This window comes from Ranitomeya imitator, chromosome 3, assembly GCF_032444005.1.
Source record: "Ranitomeya imitator isolate aRanImi1 chromosome 3, aRanImi1.pri, whole genome shotgun sequence".
Classification (NCBI taxonomy): Eukaryota; Metazoa; Chordata; class Amphibia; order Anura; family Dendrobatidae; genus Ranitomeya; species Ranitomeya imitator.
Genome location: NC_091284.1, coordinates 118,384,065 through 118,399,841, shown reverse-complemented (window position 1 = coordinate 118,399,841; position 15,777 = coordinate 118,384,065). Strand labels below are relative to the sequence as shown.

The following is a 15,777-nucleotide window of genomic DNA, read 5'->3' as shown; positions in this document are numbered from 1 at the left end:
ATGTCAGAAAACACGGACTAGAACCCTTGTATGACGGTCCCTACCAGGTCCTCCTCATTACTCCTATGTCAGTAAAGCTGGAAGGAAGGCCGACGTGGATCCACGTATCGCAGTGCAAGCTGGTCAAACAGACTAGTGGCAAATAAGGGGACATGATGTTTTGGTTTTTCGTATTTCCATTTAATAATATTGGTAACCGCATGGGGCAGTCTAAATTCCTCAATATCCTTGAATAATAAGTTTGTACAATATCATAAAAGATTAGTAGTACAGATGGGTATAGCCAATAAAATTGTCAGTTATACAGATGTGGGATAAATTGGTTAGGGCCACAGATTATCCAGATGATCAAATTTGGGATATATTGGATATACTTAATACTACTGCCTGTGTTATGAATCTGTTGAAGGGTTTAAAGCCCACTGATTGCTCAGATTATGTCCCACTAATTCATGAAGCACCTAAACTAAAGGTCCCAGGAGGGATAACCGTATTAGCTGATAATTATACCTGCTATAATTCCCACGACACTACAGGTACACCAGTAGGGGTCTTCGAGACAGGTTTCTGTAAAGAGAACAATTCCCTGGATACTGACTTGCTAGCTAATCATATACAGTATATGTATGATATTTATTGGTTATGTGGAGATGGTAAGCTCCGTCCTAGGTTGCCTAATGCCTGGACAGGTCAATGCACCCTTGTTAAACTAGCTATGCAGTTCAAGATTTTACCTTGGGATCCGGAGACACCTGATGAATATACCCGAAGGAGGAGAAGTCTCGATCAGCTCCATATGAGTTATGAAGAAAATCCATTGATATATGTCGATGGCATTGGAGTGCCAAGGGGGGTGCCTGACCAATTTAAAGCCCAGAACTAGATCTATGCTAGCTTTGCTTTATTAATCCACAAGTGCAGATTAATAAAAATGTTGATGGGATCAATTACATATATTACAGTGAACAAAGGTTTGTCAATTTTACCTGTGATGCTTTCCAAGGTATAGTTGAGGAGTTAACACTAGAATGACCCTCCAAAACCGACTAGCCCTTGATATGATCTTAGCTGAGAAAGGAGGAGTCTGTGGGATGGTGGGAGAGGAATGTTGTACCTATATCCCTCAGAACTCTGGGGTAAATGGAAAGACCATGATAGCCCTTAAAAAGATAAATGGGTTAGCAGCAGAATTAGAATCTAATGCAGGAGTAGATACATCTTTCTTTTCCTGCTGGTTGGGTGGGCTCAAAGGATTCTTTCAACAAGCTTGTCTGGTACTGATTGCCCTTCTTGTAGTTGGATCGATAATCCTCGGTTGTGTTATTCCCCTGTATAAAAAGGTCATCACTGAGGCAACTCCGACTGGCACCTTCCTCAACCAAGAAGTAGACCCACTAGAGTGCGATGGCACTGATCCAGGGGAGATCCCTAAGTACGTCCCCCTCAAGAAGATAGACAATACCCTTTACTCTCAGATGATGCAAAGAGATTTAGTTTAGGGACAGCGGGAGAACTCCATGTGAAGCTAGTGAAGGGTTCAGCTGCCTGGAGGCCTCTCACAAGGGGAGAGCTTCTGAGGTGTCTGGATGAAGAAATCCACCTCCCCTTTCCCCATCACATGGACAGTCTCGAAGGAACTTACTTTTTAGGGAAAACTTAGTGTTTAGGGGGGATTGTCAAGGTGAAAATATATATCTTTATACTCTTTTGTATTTTTATATATTCTTATGCTGTGAAACAATAAGTTTTTCCCCTTATGCTTGCTAGTGCAAATTTAACTGTATTTAAGATGGCTGCCAGTATTCACATAAGTTAGAAGATATTCAAAGACTCAGAGATTAATATGATAAAGACAATGACCGTAATAAGGACAGTTGGTGGGCAGACACCTTCTCCTTTCTTAATCCAGCCAATTGGTTTGAGGGACTTGCGGCTGGATAGCTGGAATCTTACAAAGTTTGTTATATATCACTGCCTTTATCCTTGTCATGTATGTAATACTAAAACTTGTTCTTTGGTGTATTTCTGTATGTATTAGGAAATTCTGCACTAAGACAACTAATGATGAAACCAAAAGCATTGCCACCCCTGCTCTCTACACCGATTTCACAAAGTTACCAGATGAAGATGTTGAAGCCAAGCGCATGGCTATCTTCAAAAGATCCCAACTACTGTTATCAATAATTGTTATTCGTAAATTCTAGTATACAGGGGGGATGGGTACGCCGCAACAGCCATGGCTGGTAACATGGCACCAGTCATGTGAAGACCAGTACCCCTCGAGCTCATAGCTTGGGATAGTACCTCTGATGCTGGACATTAATTAACAAAATTTATCTAGGAGGGAATGTGAAGGAACAAATTATGAAAGATTCTCCATTTTGTGCTTTGACTCCATTTTGTTTTTGGTTAAAGATAAATTCTGTTATTTACTTAGGTAGAAGATTACAGCTGCTATGAAATAACTGTCCTGTTTCTCACGAAGATAATATTTTGTTATTCAGCTAGTCTATGGTTCATAATTGGTATAAAGACCTTGAGTATTCTAACTCAAGTGAGCCAGATAAGAGACTCGTGGGGTATCGCTATACAAGACTGAGGCATCTGTTAATATGTTTTTCTATGCCAAAAAGACATGACCATATCTGTAGTTCCCATTTTTCCTGTATCCTCATGGGTTAAGTTTTTCCTGTATTCTTATAGGTTAAGAACTGTGAACGTGTTCTTATGCTGATTGGTTGAAGTATAATTTCTATGACTATGAAAAGTCAGACAATAAAACGGGGGCACAGAGATCTGCTCGATCCCCCACACAGAGGCACGAGTCTCCGTCTGGTCATTTTCAGTTGCCGGCAACGCCCTGTAGATTAATCTGGAAATCACTGAGTCAACCGTGAAGGATCACTTTAGATCCTCCCTCAACAACAGTAAAGTTGTCTTAGGTTACATCTACAACCAAACAAGGCACTTCTACATGTACGTCAGTAACCGCATTGAGAGAATAAGAAGGTCTTCCAAACCTGAACAGTGGCACTATATCCCATCTGAACTTAATCCAGCCGACCATGCCACTAGACCTATGTCTATAAATTCCTTTGCCAATTCTTGTTGGCTTTCAGGTCCAAAGTTTCTGCTGGAGCAGAAGGGAAGTGAATGTTTCCAGGAAGTCTTCAGCATCCAGGATCCAGATGATGATCCAGAAGTCCGCTCCAGGGTCAGTGCTCTGGCCACGAACGCTAAACCAACCTCCACCCTCGGTTGCCAGCGCTTAGCGCGCTTCTCCAATTGGATGAAACTCGTCAAGACTATTGCAAGGTTAGTCCACATTGCAAGATCTTATCTCAACTCACATGGAGACAAAGACTGTCGTGGTTGGCACGTCTGCCAAAAACTACTCTATCGAGGACATTCCGGAAGGATAAACCATGAACAGAACACTGCTCTAGTACTTTGTCCATTGGATTACAGTGGGTCAGAGATAGTTTGGCCTAGTGCGGCTTCTCTGATCCGAAGATAGGTTTTCCTTTGGATTATCTCAGGAACTGACTTAATGTCTTATCTTGTTTAAAGTTGTTATTGCATTGCATGCATGTTTAGTTTCATTTTCTAGGTTGTTGGACTTTATTTCAAGGACATTAATATAGTGAAATCCCTTATGGAATTTCAGACGGGGAGTGTGCCGTTCCCTGTAAGTTGTGTTCTTTAGTTTTATGCATCTTCATGCTATGTATGTTGTTATATTTAACTCTGCTGCCACCCAATGGCCTTTTTCCGTATGGCAGCTTGTTATTCATTATTTCTTGTGGGCATGTCTTTCACTTCCGGTTCAGGGGTCAAGTCTTCTCTTCCTCTGGCAGTCATTTTCAGTTTACTTGTTGTTGTGAAAGCACACGCTTTAGCCAGCTTAGGAAGGCATCAGACTTTCGACCTCTCTCTTGCTGCTCACACTTGCAGTCATACTTGGTGCTACTTCTTACTGTACCCTGTCTGCAACTGAATTTCTGGAGAAAGTACTGTATTACCAGTTATACGCTGTATGTCCAGATTTCCAAATAAACAAGTCTGGATTGCACAATCCCTGGTGTGCATCATCTCTCCGGACGCTGAGCAGCATTGGTCCTGTCTGCTTCATGTGGAGGAAATACTGAAGGTACCGTTCTCTCTCTCTCTCTCTCACAACCCCTATTAGTCAACGACACCTCCATTCGCCTCATGTGGGGACAGAACAGTCGAAAGACTGCCTTGAAGCCCGGCCAAAATCATCCTTATATCACTATCCATGCGCAAACACTCTGCCTGCTCACATACTGCAGCCCTGCTCTGCTAAGAAATCTGATGCATCACCTCAGACTGCATCATGCATAAAGACTATCTGTGTATTATACCACATAGCTGCAGATTGTCGGACCGCAGAACCCCACAATTCTTCAAGAACACCTTGGGAATCTCATCAGGGGGTCGCAACTAAGCTGCTCAGTGATTTCCAGCTCCCGATCCAAAAGTTCAGTTTCTTAAAGTGACAGCGCACCTTAAATCAAAATGGCCGAAAAGGACCTTACGCAGTTCCCCAATGCTGAATCAGAGCAAATACAACCCGATACCGTCCATTATGAAGACCGGGAAGCAGAGCCCGCTTCCACAGCACACCCAGATGCACAACCAGTACGCTCCACCAAGCCAACATTAAAGGTCCTTGAGAATTACTGTTCCACAAGGGATGAGTTCAATGACAACCTGGACGACCTATGTGAAAGAGTTGCCTCCCTCATGTCAAGCATCCAACGCCACAAAGATGATGCAGTGAGTTTACATGACACTATAAAACAGCTAGACACGGCCCATGGCAGATATAAGAGACTGTCCGTAAAGTATGCTGCCTTCCTAAAAGACTCTAAAGTAGACGAAGCTCTATCAGAGTTAAGCAAGGCAGATTCCAGAGACAGAGGAAGGGACGCTGCCGTGCAAGACACCAAAGACAAAGCGGAGCTTCGTATCGCCCATATGCAAGAAACTAGATTGCACAGGTCAGCCTCATCTAAACACTCTGTTTGGTCATACAAATCATCCTGCTCAAGAACTTCAGCCCTCAGCAACAGAATTTTAGAAGCCCGTTTAAATGCAGAGCGATCCAAACTAAGACGTTCCTACACAGAAATGAAAGCAGAAGCAGAAGCGAAGAAGGCAGAAGCGGAGGCTCGAGCAAAGATTCTTCAAACAGAAATGGAGGAAGAAATCGCATTAGCCGAAGTAAAAATACTCCAGCAAGCATTGAAGCAAAACCTCGACCCGATTTGCATGCCACCACAGGAAGAAGACGACCCAGCTGTTCGTACCAGAGACTACGTGCAGAAACAGATACCTGCAGCGCACACCTTCTCCAGCGATGTTCAACCCAACATTGCGGAAACGTCCAAGTCAGCCCAACCTATGGCGCCAGTATTGCCCACAGCCCCTACAGAGACCCAAGACCAACAACGTGATATACCCTCTCAGGAGCAGTCATCACCACAAGATGACCGCAAGGCACACTTCAGCCCGCCTCCACAGTTCAAGCAGCAGTCATCAGAGTCTCCAGAGGTTAAACCACAGCTCAACCCTGCAGCAACATCATTTTACCCGGGAACAATTCACCCTTCCACGCCACACAGCTTATACGCCCTAGGGGCACCACAAGCTACTACGCTAACAAGGAGTGAAGGATCAGACATGTCCGAGTTTGCCAGGATCATGGTGAGCAGAGAGCTAATCAGCACTAGCCTCTCAAAATTCGACGACCGTGCAGAGAACTACAGAGCCTGGAAAGCAACCTTCAAGGCCGCCATTGCTGATCTCAACCTATCCGCAGAGCAGGAGCTCGACCTCATGGTAAAATGGTTGGGTCCTGAATCCACGAAACATATCAAGAGTCGTAGGACTGTCTATGTGGGGCAAGCTGAAGCAGGTCTCGCTGCGGCCTGGCAGAGACTCGAAAGAACCTACGGCAGCGCTGAAGCCATAGAAAAGTCCCTATTCAAGAGACAGCAGAGCGTTCCACGGATCAACCTTAAGGAAGCCCACAAACTTCTGGACTTAAGTGACCTGCTTATGGAGCTGGAACTTGCTAAAAGAGACCCTCGTCTGTCTGGACTATGCTACCTGGACACTGCCCATGGGGTGAACCCAATCGTCTCAAAGCTGCCACATAGTCTGCAAGAGAAGTGGGCAGTGTGCGTCTCCAGGTGTAAAAGTCACATGATGTCACCTTTCCTCCGTTCATTCAGTTCTGCAAGTTCATTGACGAACAAGCCCAAATGAGGAACGACCCTAGCCTCGACTTCCTGGAGTCTAACGCTGCAGCTCCAGTAACACCTTCATCAAGGTATGAAAGCATCGCACACAGACGCAAGGACTCGAGGAACAGTGTAAGCGTCAGAAAGACTAACCTGCCATCACCTGCAGTAGCTGCCGATAAACTTTACACTATTCCGTGTCTGGATTGCATAATCCCTGGTGTGCATCATCTCTCCGGACACTGAGCAGCATTGGTCCTGTCTGGTCTCATGTGGAGGAAATACTGAAGGTACCATTCTCTCTCTCTCTCTCACAACCCTTATTAGTCAACGACACCTCCATTCGCCTCATGTGGGGACAGAACAATAAGCTTGTACATGAAAAGTTCAGTGCTGATATCTTTTGGCTCCTCATCTGTGAATAAATTGGCAAATGTTACAAACTGACACAGTTCATCGATAAATGTAATCGATAAATGTAAAGTTTCTGTTCTGTATTTTTCAGAAGGTCTGAGTTGTACTTCTTCCGTATGGCCATAATCCAGTGGATTGACACACACGTTTCGACACCTGTGTCGAGTTATCGTCTGAACATACTCAGATGAACTAGACAGCTCTTCGCCTTGCTTCTCATAAATTTTGAAGGAGTCACGCTTTGATGCGACAAAGTTTTTTTAAGCTGGTCAGTGATGCCACAGCAGTGTTTAAATCGAGTTTTGCGTGTTGTAGATTCTTACTAGGAGCATCTGTTCTTTGCAGGATATCATTCCAGAAGGTGGTGTTAATACCATTTTCAAGCTGATTCATTTGTCTTAATAGTCCTTCTGCATCACACCGCTGGGCTGTAGATATACAGTTATATGAAAAAGTTTAGGGACCCCTATTAATCTTAAGCTTAATATTTTATAAAAAAAAAAATTTTTGCAACAGCTATTGCAATTTCATATATCTAGTAACTGTTGGACACAGTAATGTTTCTGCCTTGAAATGAGGTTTATTGTACTAACAGAAAATGTGCAATCTGCATTAAAACAAAATTTGACAGGTGCATAAGTATGGGCACCCTTATCATTTTCTTGTTTTAAATACTCCTACCTACTTTTTACTGACTTACTAAAGCACTTTTTTTTTTGTTTTCTAACCTCATTGAGCTTTAAACTTCATAGCCAGGTGTATGCAATCATGAGAAAAGCTACTTAACCCCTTAGCGACCGCCGATACGCTTTTTAACGGCGGCCGCTAAGGGTACTTAAACCACAGCGCCGTTAATTAACGGCGTTGTGGAAAAAGTGAATAGCGCCCCCCAGAGTCGGATTTTCTCCGGGGTCTCGGCTGCCGGGGGTAGCCGAGACCCCAGAGAACATGATTCGGGTTTTTTTTTACCCACCCCGCATTTGCGATCGCCGGTAATTAACCGTTTACCGGCGATCGCAAAAAAAAAAAAAAAAACGCGATCTCTTTTTAATTTCTCTGTCCTCCGATGTGATCGCACATCGGAGGACAGAGAAAAGGGGTCCCAGGTAGCCCTCCAGTACTCACCTATCTCCCCCGGTGCTCCTCGTGGCTCCCGGTGGGCGCCGCCATCTTCAAAATGGCGGGCGCATGCACAGTGAGCCCGCCGGCCGGCCCCGCGAGAATCTTTGGGGTCTCGGCTGCCGGGGGTAGCCGAGACCCCAAAGAGCATGATCGGGGTTTTGCGATCGCCGGTAATTAACTGTTTACCGGCAACCGCAAAAAAAAAAAAAAAAAGTAAAGTGTAATTCTCTGTCCTCTGATGTGATCGCACATCAGAGGACAGAGAGAAAGGGGGATTCGGGGACCCTGTCATACTCACCTGTGTCCCTGGATCCTCCTGCTGCTCCTCCTGGCCGCCGGCAAAAGAAAATGGCGGGAGCATGCGCAGTGCGCCCGCCATCTGTCTCCATCTGCTGGCCGGCAGGAGAACAGCAGTTGGGGCTAAAATTAGGGTTAGGGCTAGGGTTAGGGTTAGGGTTAGGGCTAGGGTTAGGGCTAGGGCTAGGGCTAGGGTTAGGGCTAGGGCTAGGGTTAGGGCTAGGGCTAGGGTTGGGGCTAAATTTAGGGTTAGGGTTGGGGCTAAATTTAGGGTTAGGCTTCTTTCACACTTACGTTGGTACGGGGCCGTCGCAATGTGTCGGCCTGACATACCGACGCACGTTGTGAAAATTGTGCACAACGTGGGCAGCGGCTGTAGTTTTTCAACGCATCCGCTGCCCGATCTATGTCCTGGGGAGGAGGGGGCGGAGTTACGGCCACGCATGCGCGGTCAGAAATGGCGGATGCGACGTACAAAAAAACGTTTAATTGAACTTTTTTTGTGCTGACGGTCTGCCAAAACACAACTGATCCAGTGCACGACGGACGCGACGTGTGGCCATCCGTCACGATCCGTCGGCAATACAAGTCTATGGGCAAAAAACGCATCCTGCGGGCACATTTGCAGGATCCGTTTCTTGTCCAAAACGACGGATTGCGACGGATACCAAACGATGCAAGTGTGAAAGTAGCCTTAGGGCTAGGGTTAGGGTTGGGGCTAAAGTTAGGGTTAGAGTTGGGATTAGGGTTAGGGTTTGGATTAGGGTTGGTATTAGGGTTAGGGTTGGAATTAGGGTTACGCTTGGGATTAGGGTTAGGTTTGGGATTAGGGTTAAGGTTAGGGTTGTGATTAGGGGTGTATTGGGATTAGGGTTAGGGTTGAGGTTAGGGTTGAGATTAGGATTAGGGGTGTGTTGGATTTAGGGTTTTGATTAGGGTTATGGTTAGGGTTGACATTAGGGTTGTTTTGGGGTAAGGGTTGTGATTATGGTTAGGGTTAGTGATTAGGATTATGGATCAGGTTGAGATTAGGGTTAGGGGTGTGTTGGGGTTAGGGTTGGAGCTAGAATTGGGGGGTTTCCACTGTTTAGGTACATCAGGGGGTCTCCAAACACGACAGCTAGTTTTGCGCTCAAAGTCAAATGGTGCTCCCTCCCTTCTGAGCTCTGCCGTGCGCCCAAACAGTGGGTTACCCCCACATATGGGGCATCAGCGTACTCGGGATAAATTGGACAACAACTTCTGGGGTCCAATTTCTCCTGTTACCCTTGTGAAAATAAAAACTTGGGGGCTACAAAATCTTTTTTGTGGAAAAATATATATATATTTTTTTATGACTCTGCATTCTAAACTTCTGTGAAGCACTTGGGCATTCAAAGTTCTCACCACACATCTAGATAAGTTCCTTGGGGGGTCTAGTTTCCAAAATGGGGTCACTTGTGGAGGGTTTCTACTGGTTAGGTACATCAGGGGCTCTGCAAATGCAATATAATGCCCGCAGACCATTCTATCAAAGTCTGTATTCCAAAACGGCGCTCCTTCCTTCCAAGCTCTGCCGTGCGCCCAAACAGTGGTTTACCCCCCACATATGGGGTACCAGCATACTCAGGACAAATTGGACAACAACTTTTGGGGTCCAATTTCTCTTGTTACCCTTGTGAAAATAAAAACTTGGGGGGCTAAAAAATCTTTTTTTTATTTTCACGACTCTGCATTATAAACTTCTGTGAAGCACTTGGGCATTCAAAGTTCTCACCACACATCTAGATAAGTTCCATGGGGGGTCTAGTTTCCAAAATGGGGTCACTTGTGGGGGATTTCTACTGTTTAGGCACATCAGGGGCTCTCCAAACGCGACATGGCGTCCAATCTCAATTCCAGCCAATTCTACATTGAAAAAGTAAAACGGCACTCCTTCTCTTCCAAGCTCTGCGGTGCGCCCAAACAGTGGTTTACCCCCACATATTGGGTATCAGCGTACTCAGGAGAAATTGCACAACAACTTTTGTGGTCTAATTTCTCCTGTTACCCTTGTGAAAATAAAAATGTGTGGGCAAAAAGATCATTTTTGTAGAAAAAATGTGATTTTTTTTTTTCACGGCTCTACATTATAAACTTCTATGAAGCACATCGGGGTTCAAAGTGCTCACCACACATCTAGATAAGTTCCTTATGGGGTCTAGTTTCCAAAATGGTGTCACTTGTGGGGGGTTTCCACTGTTTAGGCACATCAGGGGCTCTCCAAACGCGACATGGCGTCCAATCTCAATTCCAGCCAGTTCTACATTGAAAAAGTAAAACGGCGCTCCTTCACTTCCAAGCTCTGCGGTGCGCCCAAACAGTGGGCACAACAACTTTTGTGGTTTAATTTCTCCTGTTACCCTTGTGAAAATAAAAATGTGTGGGCGAAAAGATCATTTTTGTGTAAACAAAAGCGATTTTTTATTTTCACGGCTCTACGTTATAAACTTCTGTGAAGCACTTGGGGGTTCAAAGTGCTCACCACACATCTAGATAAGTTCCTTAAGGGGTCTAGTTTCCAAAATGGTGTCACTTGTGGGGGGTTTCCACTGTTTAGGTACATCAGCGGCTCTCTAAACGTGACATGGCGTCCGATCTCAATTCCAGCCAATTCTGCATTGAAAAAGTCAAACGGCGCTCCTTCACTTCTAAGTTCTGCGGTGCGCCCAAAAAGTGGTTTACCCCCACATATGGGGTATTGGCGTATTCAGGAGAAATTGCATAACAAAATTTATGGTTACATTTCTGTTTTTACACTTGTGAAAATTAAAAAAAATGGTTCTGAATTAAGATGTTTGCAAAAAAAAAGTTAAATGTTCATTTTTTCCTTCCACATTGTTTCAGTTCCTGTGAAGCACGTAAAGGGTTAATAAACTTATTGAATGTGGTTTTGAGAACCTTGAGGGGTGTAGTTTTTAGAATGGTGTCACACTTCGTTATTTTCTATCATATAGACCCCTCAAAATTACTTCAAATGTGATGTGGTCCCTAAAAAAAAAATGGTGTTGTAAAAATGAGAAATTGCTGGTCAACTTTTAACCCTTATAACTCCCTAACAAAAAAAAATTTTGTTTCCAAAATTGTGCTGATGTAAAGTAGACATGTGGGAAATGTTATTTATTAACTATTTTTCATGACATATCTCTCTGATTTAAGGGCATAAAAATACAAAGTTTGAAAATTGCAAAATTTTAAAAATTTTCGCCATATTTCTGTTTTTTTCATAAATAATCGCAAGTAATATCGAAGAAATGTTACCACTAACATGAAGTACAATATGTCACGAAAAAACAATCTCAGAATCAGCGGGATCCGTTGAAGCGTTCCAGAGTTATAACCTCATAAAGTGACAGTGGTCAGAATTGCAAAAATTGGCTCGGTCATTAGTACCAAATTGGCTCTGTCACTAAGGGGTTAATATTCTTAATTTCACCATATTTACCATACTTCAGCGCCTGCAAAAAACGTAAAATAATAAACCGTATACTACCTGTCCGCCGTAGTCCAATTAATAACGAGTGTCCCACGATGATCTCCCCTATAGAACAGTGACATCGGGTGATGTCACTGCTCTATAGGACCTTCAGTGACACACTGACAGGAGACAATGGCTCCTGCAGTGTATCACTGAGGTTACTAAAGTCTCACTTTACGGCAATTGCTGCGTGGGGAAATTTCTCATGCAGCAATGCCATAAGTAAGGCTAGGGACTATTTTTTTCACAGTGGCGGAGGAATCCCTTCCTCCCGTCATTGTGTTTCTGGGGCCCCTGGAGAGTGGTTGCAACAACTGTTGCTGCTGTTCTCCACGGGAGATCGTCGTGGGACACTCGTGGATTTCTGTGGACAGGGAGTATATTGGTTGTTTGTTTTTTTCACCTTTTTTTACAGATAACACTGGCTTTGGGGATCAAAATGACAAGTAATGGTGAGTATGAACTCTATGTTTAATGTACTGTATGTCATGTATGTACTGTATGGAGTATGTATGGAGTATTTTTTTTTTCATTCAACACATTAACCGGATGATGGGACTACTACTGTCCCATCATTGGCTAATGTGTCAATCACTGTCAGTGTAGTAGGCATCGTCCGATGGGACTTGTAGTCCCATCGGACGATGCCCGCACTGAGACACCCTGCACAGAGACACGCCGCACACCGCAAATACACCCCGCACGCCCCGCAGAGACCCCGCCATTCACACGGAGACCACGCCCACGCAGAGACACCCCGCAAGCCGCACAGAGACCCCGCACGCCGCATAGAGCCCCGGCACACACGCAGAGAGCCCCACGGTCACACACAGGCACCGCCCGCACACACACACCCAGTCTCCGCCCACACTTCATTATAGTGCATCATTGCACTATAGGAACTTCCGATTCCGATTTCCGATATCGCAAAAATATCGGAACTCGGTATCCGAATTCTGATACAGTGAATATCGGCCGATACCCGATATTTGCAGTATCGGAATGCTCAACACTAGTGATGACACAACAATCTGAAGCAGCAGTACACAAGCCTCCCGAAGAAGCAAATATTGCGAAACGTGCGTTGGAGCTACGTACTCAGCGGGCAACATACCCACATGAGTAAGCACTATATGTATCACCTTATTAGCACTATGCACTTTATCACAGCGTTAACACATTTCTGCCTAGTATTTTGCCATTTTGTTTTCAACTGGGAAACGCTGCGTGAATAAGATTTACTAGATGTTGGCCAGATTGTAACGCATCGAGTACTCTTGAATATGTATGTAGTATATAACAAAGCCCACGTAGTATATTGCAATGTCTGGCTAGCCAGGTCAGTGGATGCTGACGCAGGTCAGGTGCCATGACTCTGCCTCTCTGCACCAGCCACTGAGATGTAGGACCGTAGCCAGGTCCCTACACTTTCAATAGTTTCTCTTTTGTTAAATGTTCCTTATCATTAGAAACGGTTCACAGCAAAGAGACGTGTATTTTACACGTTTTGAGATATTTCTCCCTATATTGGTGGGAGGCCCCCGCTTGGTGGGTGGCCCAGGGCCCGGGCCACTTGCCCCCCCCCCCCCTTAAATCCGGGCCTGAGAGCCGTACAGATATTATCATAACACATATTCCCAATAGAGCTCACAATAAAATGTCCTGGTCTCAGACACCCTCAAGATGTACATCACATAAAGCCAATTAACCTCTGATGAGTGTTTTAGGGGGCAGAAAGGAGCCCTTATGAGTACATGGAGCGAACCTACGAGCACAATGCGGATCCCACTTCTGCAGGGTCATAGTGTTTATGATCTGTCAATAGGACATGCCACCCTCCGACTGCTGGTAACGCCTGGTCTAAACAGATCAGAAATAAAAAACTGAGCAATATCGCAAATAGCCCTAATTATAAATATCCTCCGCAGATTTAGGACTTACCAGTTTGATGCGGTTTCTGCTCCATGGCTGCAGATTACAGCTCTGTTTCTATTCTGATCCCACAGTCATGTATAACCCGTCACATGGAAGCCCCGCTAAGCTCTAAACCTGCTTGTTGACAAGGAGGCATAGAAAGACATTCTGGAAATAAAAGGGGCAACGCAGAAATCAGCCAACATAACAGTAAAACTAGTACCCCTCTGTTTACATAGACTCATATCTGAAAATAATTTTTCCCCATAGCAAATGTGCAGATAAGCTGGAAACAATGCATCACTCTGAGGTCAACATGTCAGAAATAATGTACAAAATGATAAATTAAACAAAAACAACGTGTCGTTCCCGATAAGATCACAAGGTGGCAGTGCAGAACGAAGGACCCCTTTACAATATACAATAATGTAAGATGTCAAGCATGTCTGCTAAGCCGCCCGGAAATACGGAAAGTAATTAGCGAGATTTGCCAGTATACAAGCAAAATGGGAATCAATCCTTCTCCAGGTTCACCCTCAGGGGTTCCTCCTAACTAGATTATCAACAAGCTCATGGATCGGACTGATTATGTGCATATATGTACTAGGTATGCCCCTTTTTTCACTATATACATACACACACACTCTTTATGCGACACTATATGAGACGTTTGTCTATGAGACTGATCCACAAAGCAGAAAAATTCTCCCTTATAATAAATATAGCACCTATATGGCACAATTGTTTTCATAGCTATAAGAAATCTCTACCATAAAAGCGTTTTTTAGTGGTAAAATGTAAAGTTCGTGGATCCCAAGGCAAAATCTCCAAGGCTTGTGAGCCCCAACTATCAAGGGTCTTTAATAACCCTGTCTTCTCACACGGGCCAAAGAAACTTTTTGTGCCTCCCTAGATTTCAATGAGGGGCAAATACCCCGAAACAGCTGTCTGTGGATGGATACCATGTTTTGGCATAGGTAGTTTCCATTTTGGATGCTGCCCTTCCCGTGGTTGTTCCTACCCGGTGAAAGACCTGGCTATTTATTGCTTGCGTTGAGAAACACGTGATGGTGTCTCCGCGGCTTTTCTACATGCATCTGCATATTTCCCATAAGGGATGGGGGCAGTGTTCTGGATCACTGCGTTGAGAAACACGTGATGGTGTCTCCGCGGTGTTGGATGTTTTGATCTCCCCCAGGTCATTCATCCTTATGTTTATAGTCCCTAGATTTCAAGGCGTGGGTGCAACTCTTAGGGCTTGTCCACACCAGCATATACATTGGGAGAGTGCGATGTTTTATCAGAGAGCACTCAGACCAATGTTATTCTATAGGGCAGTGCGGATCAGCGTTTTTGTTTAACGCCGATTTGGCAGAGCAAGTTGGACGTCCTTCACCCATTCAAGCTTAGTAGAAAACATCAGACTGCACTCTGATGACACCTGAATGCAGTCCGATTTCTGCTAACACAATGGAGAAGATGGAGAAATCTTGTTCTCCATCTTCTCCTCTTATGTGCTCAGTTCTCTGATCCCACCAAGCTGACACTTGGATCAGAGTTTGATCGGAGTGTCAATTGAATGATCAATCTGATTCTCTCGGGATAGAGAATCTACAGTCGTGTGACCGTAGACTAACCCTGCACCCACTATAGCTATCCCTTAGGGCAGTGTTCCCCAATTCCAGTCCTCAAGAGCTAATGTTTTCAGGATTTCCTTACTATTGCACAGGTGATTGAATTAATGCCTGTGCATGTGATGCAACTATCACCTGTGCAATACTAAGGAAATCCTGAAAACATGACCTGTTGGTGGCTCTTGAGGACCGGAGTTGGGGAACACTGCCTTAGGGTTTTGTAGTACTGAAAGGCTATATGGAGATTACACTTGTGTGCATGTCCCCTAGAAATCCACCAGATGGCGATATGTGACCTCTTTTTCTTTGTTCTAGACCAACTGGTTTTGCAAATCATGTTTGAGGCTCTGTTCTACAGCTTTTACACAGTCATGTTAATCTCAGATCTTTCTAGGAGATTTGTAAAGAACAAAAACTACAGCTGGCTTCTTTTTGAAACAAATACAGTCTGGGATTTCAAATTCTGCCAAAGTCCAGTAATTCTCGTATGCTTTCTGTTTCCCTCAACCCAGATGAAGCAATAATCTGTTATTTTGGAAAAAGTAGAAGCTCTGCAGGAAAAACAGTCCATTAACTGCGCTGCACACAGAGACAAGGCTATAAGGACAAACCTGTAATTATACAGCAGTAC

General features: G+C 44.4%; 1 long non-coding RNA gene across 1 annotated transcript in view; it reads right to left on the bottom strand.

Moving 5' to 3' along the window:
• The window catches only part of LOC138672901 (uncharacterized), an 87,705-nt gene extending 73,980 nt beyond the window's left edge, over nt 1-13,725 (bottom strand). The window contains exon 1 of the long non-coding RNA XR_011319786.1: nt 13,540-13,725. This is a non-coding gene — a long non-coding RNA (uncharacterized lncRNA). The remainder of the gene's footprint in view (nt 1-13,539) is intronic.
• Between the last annotated feature and the right edge of the window lie 2,052 nt (nt 13,726-15,777).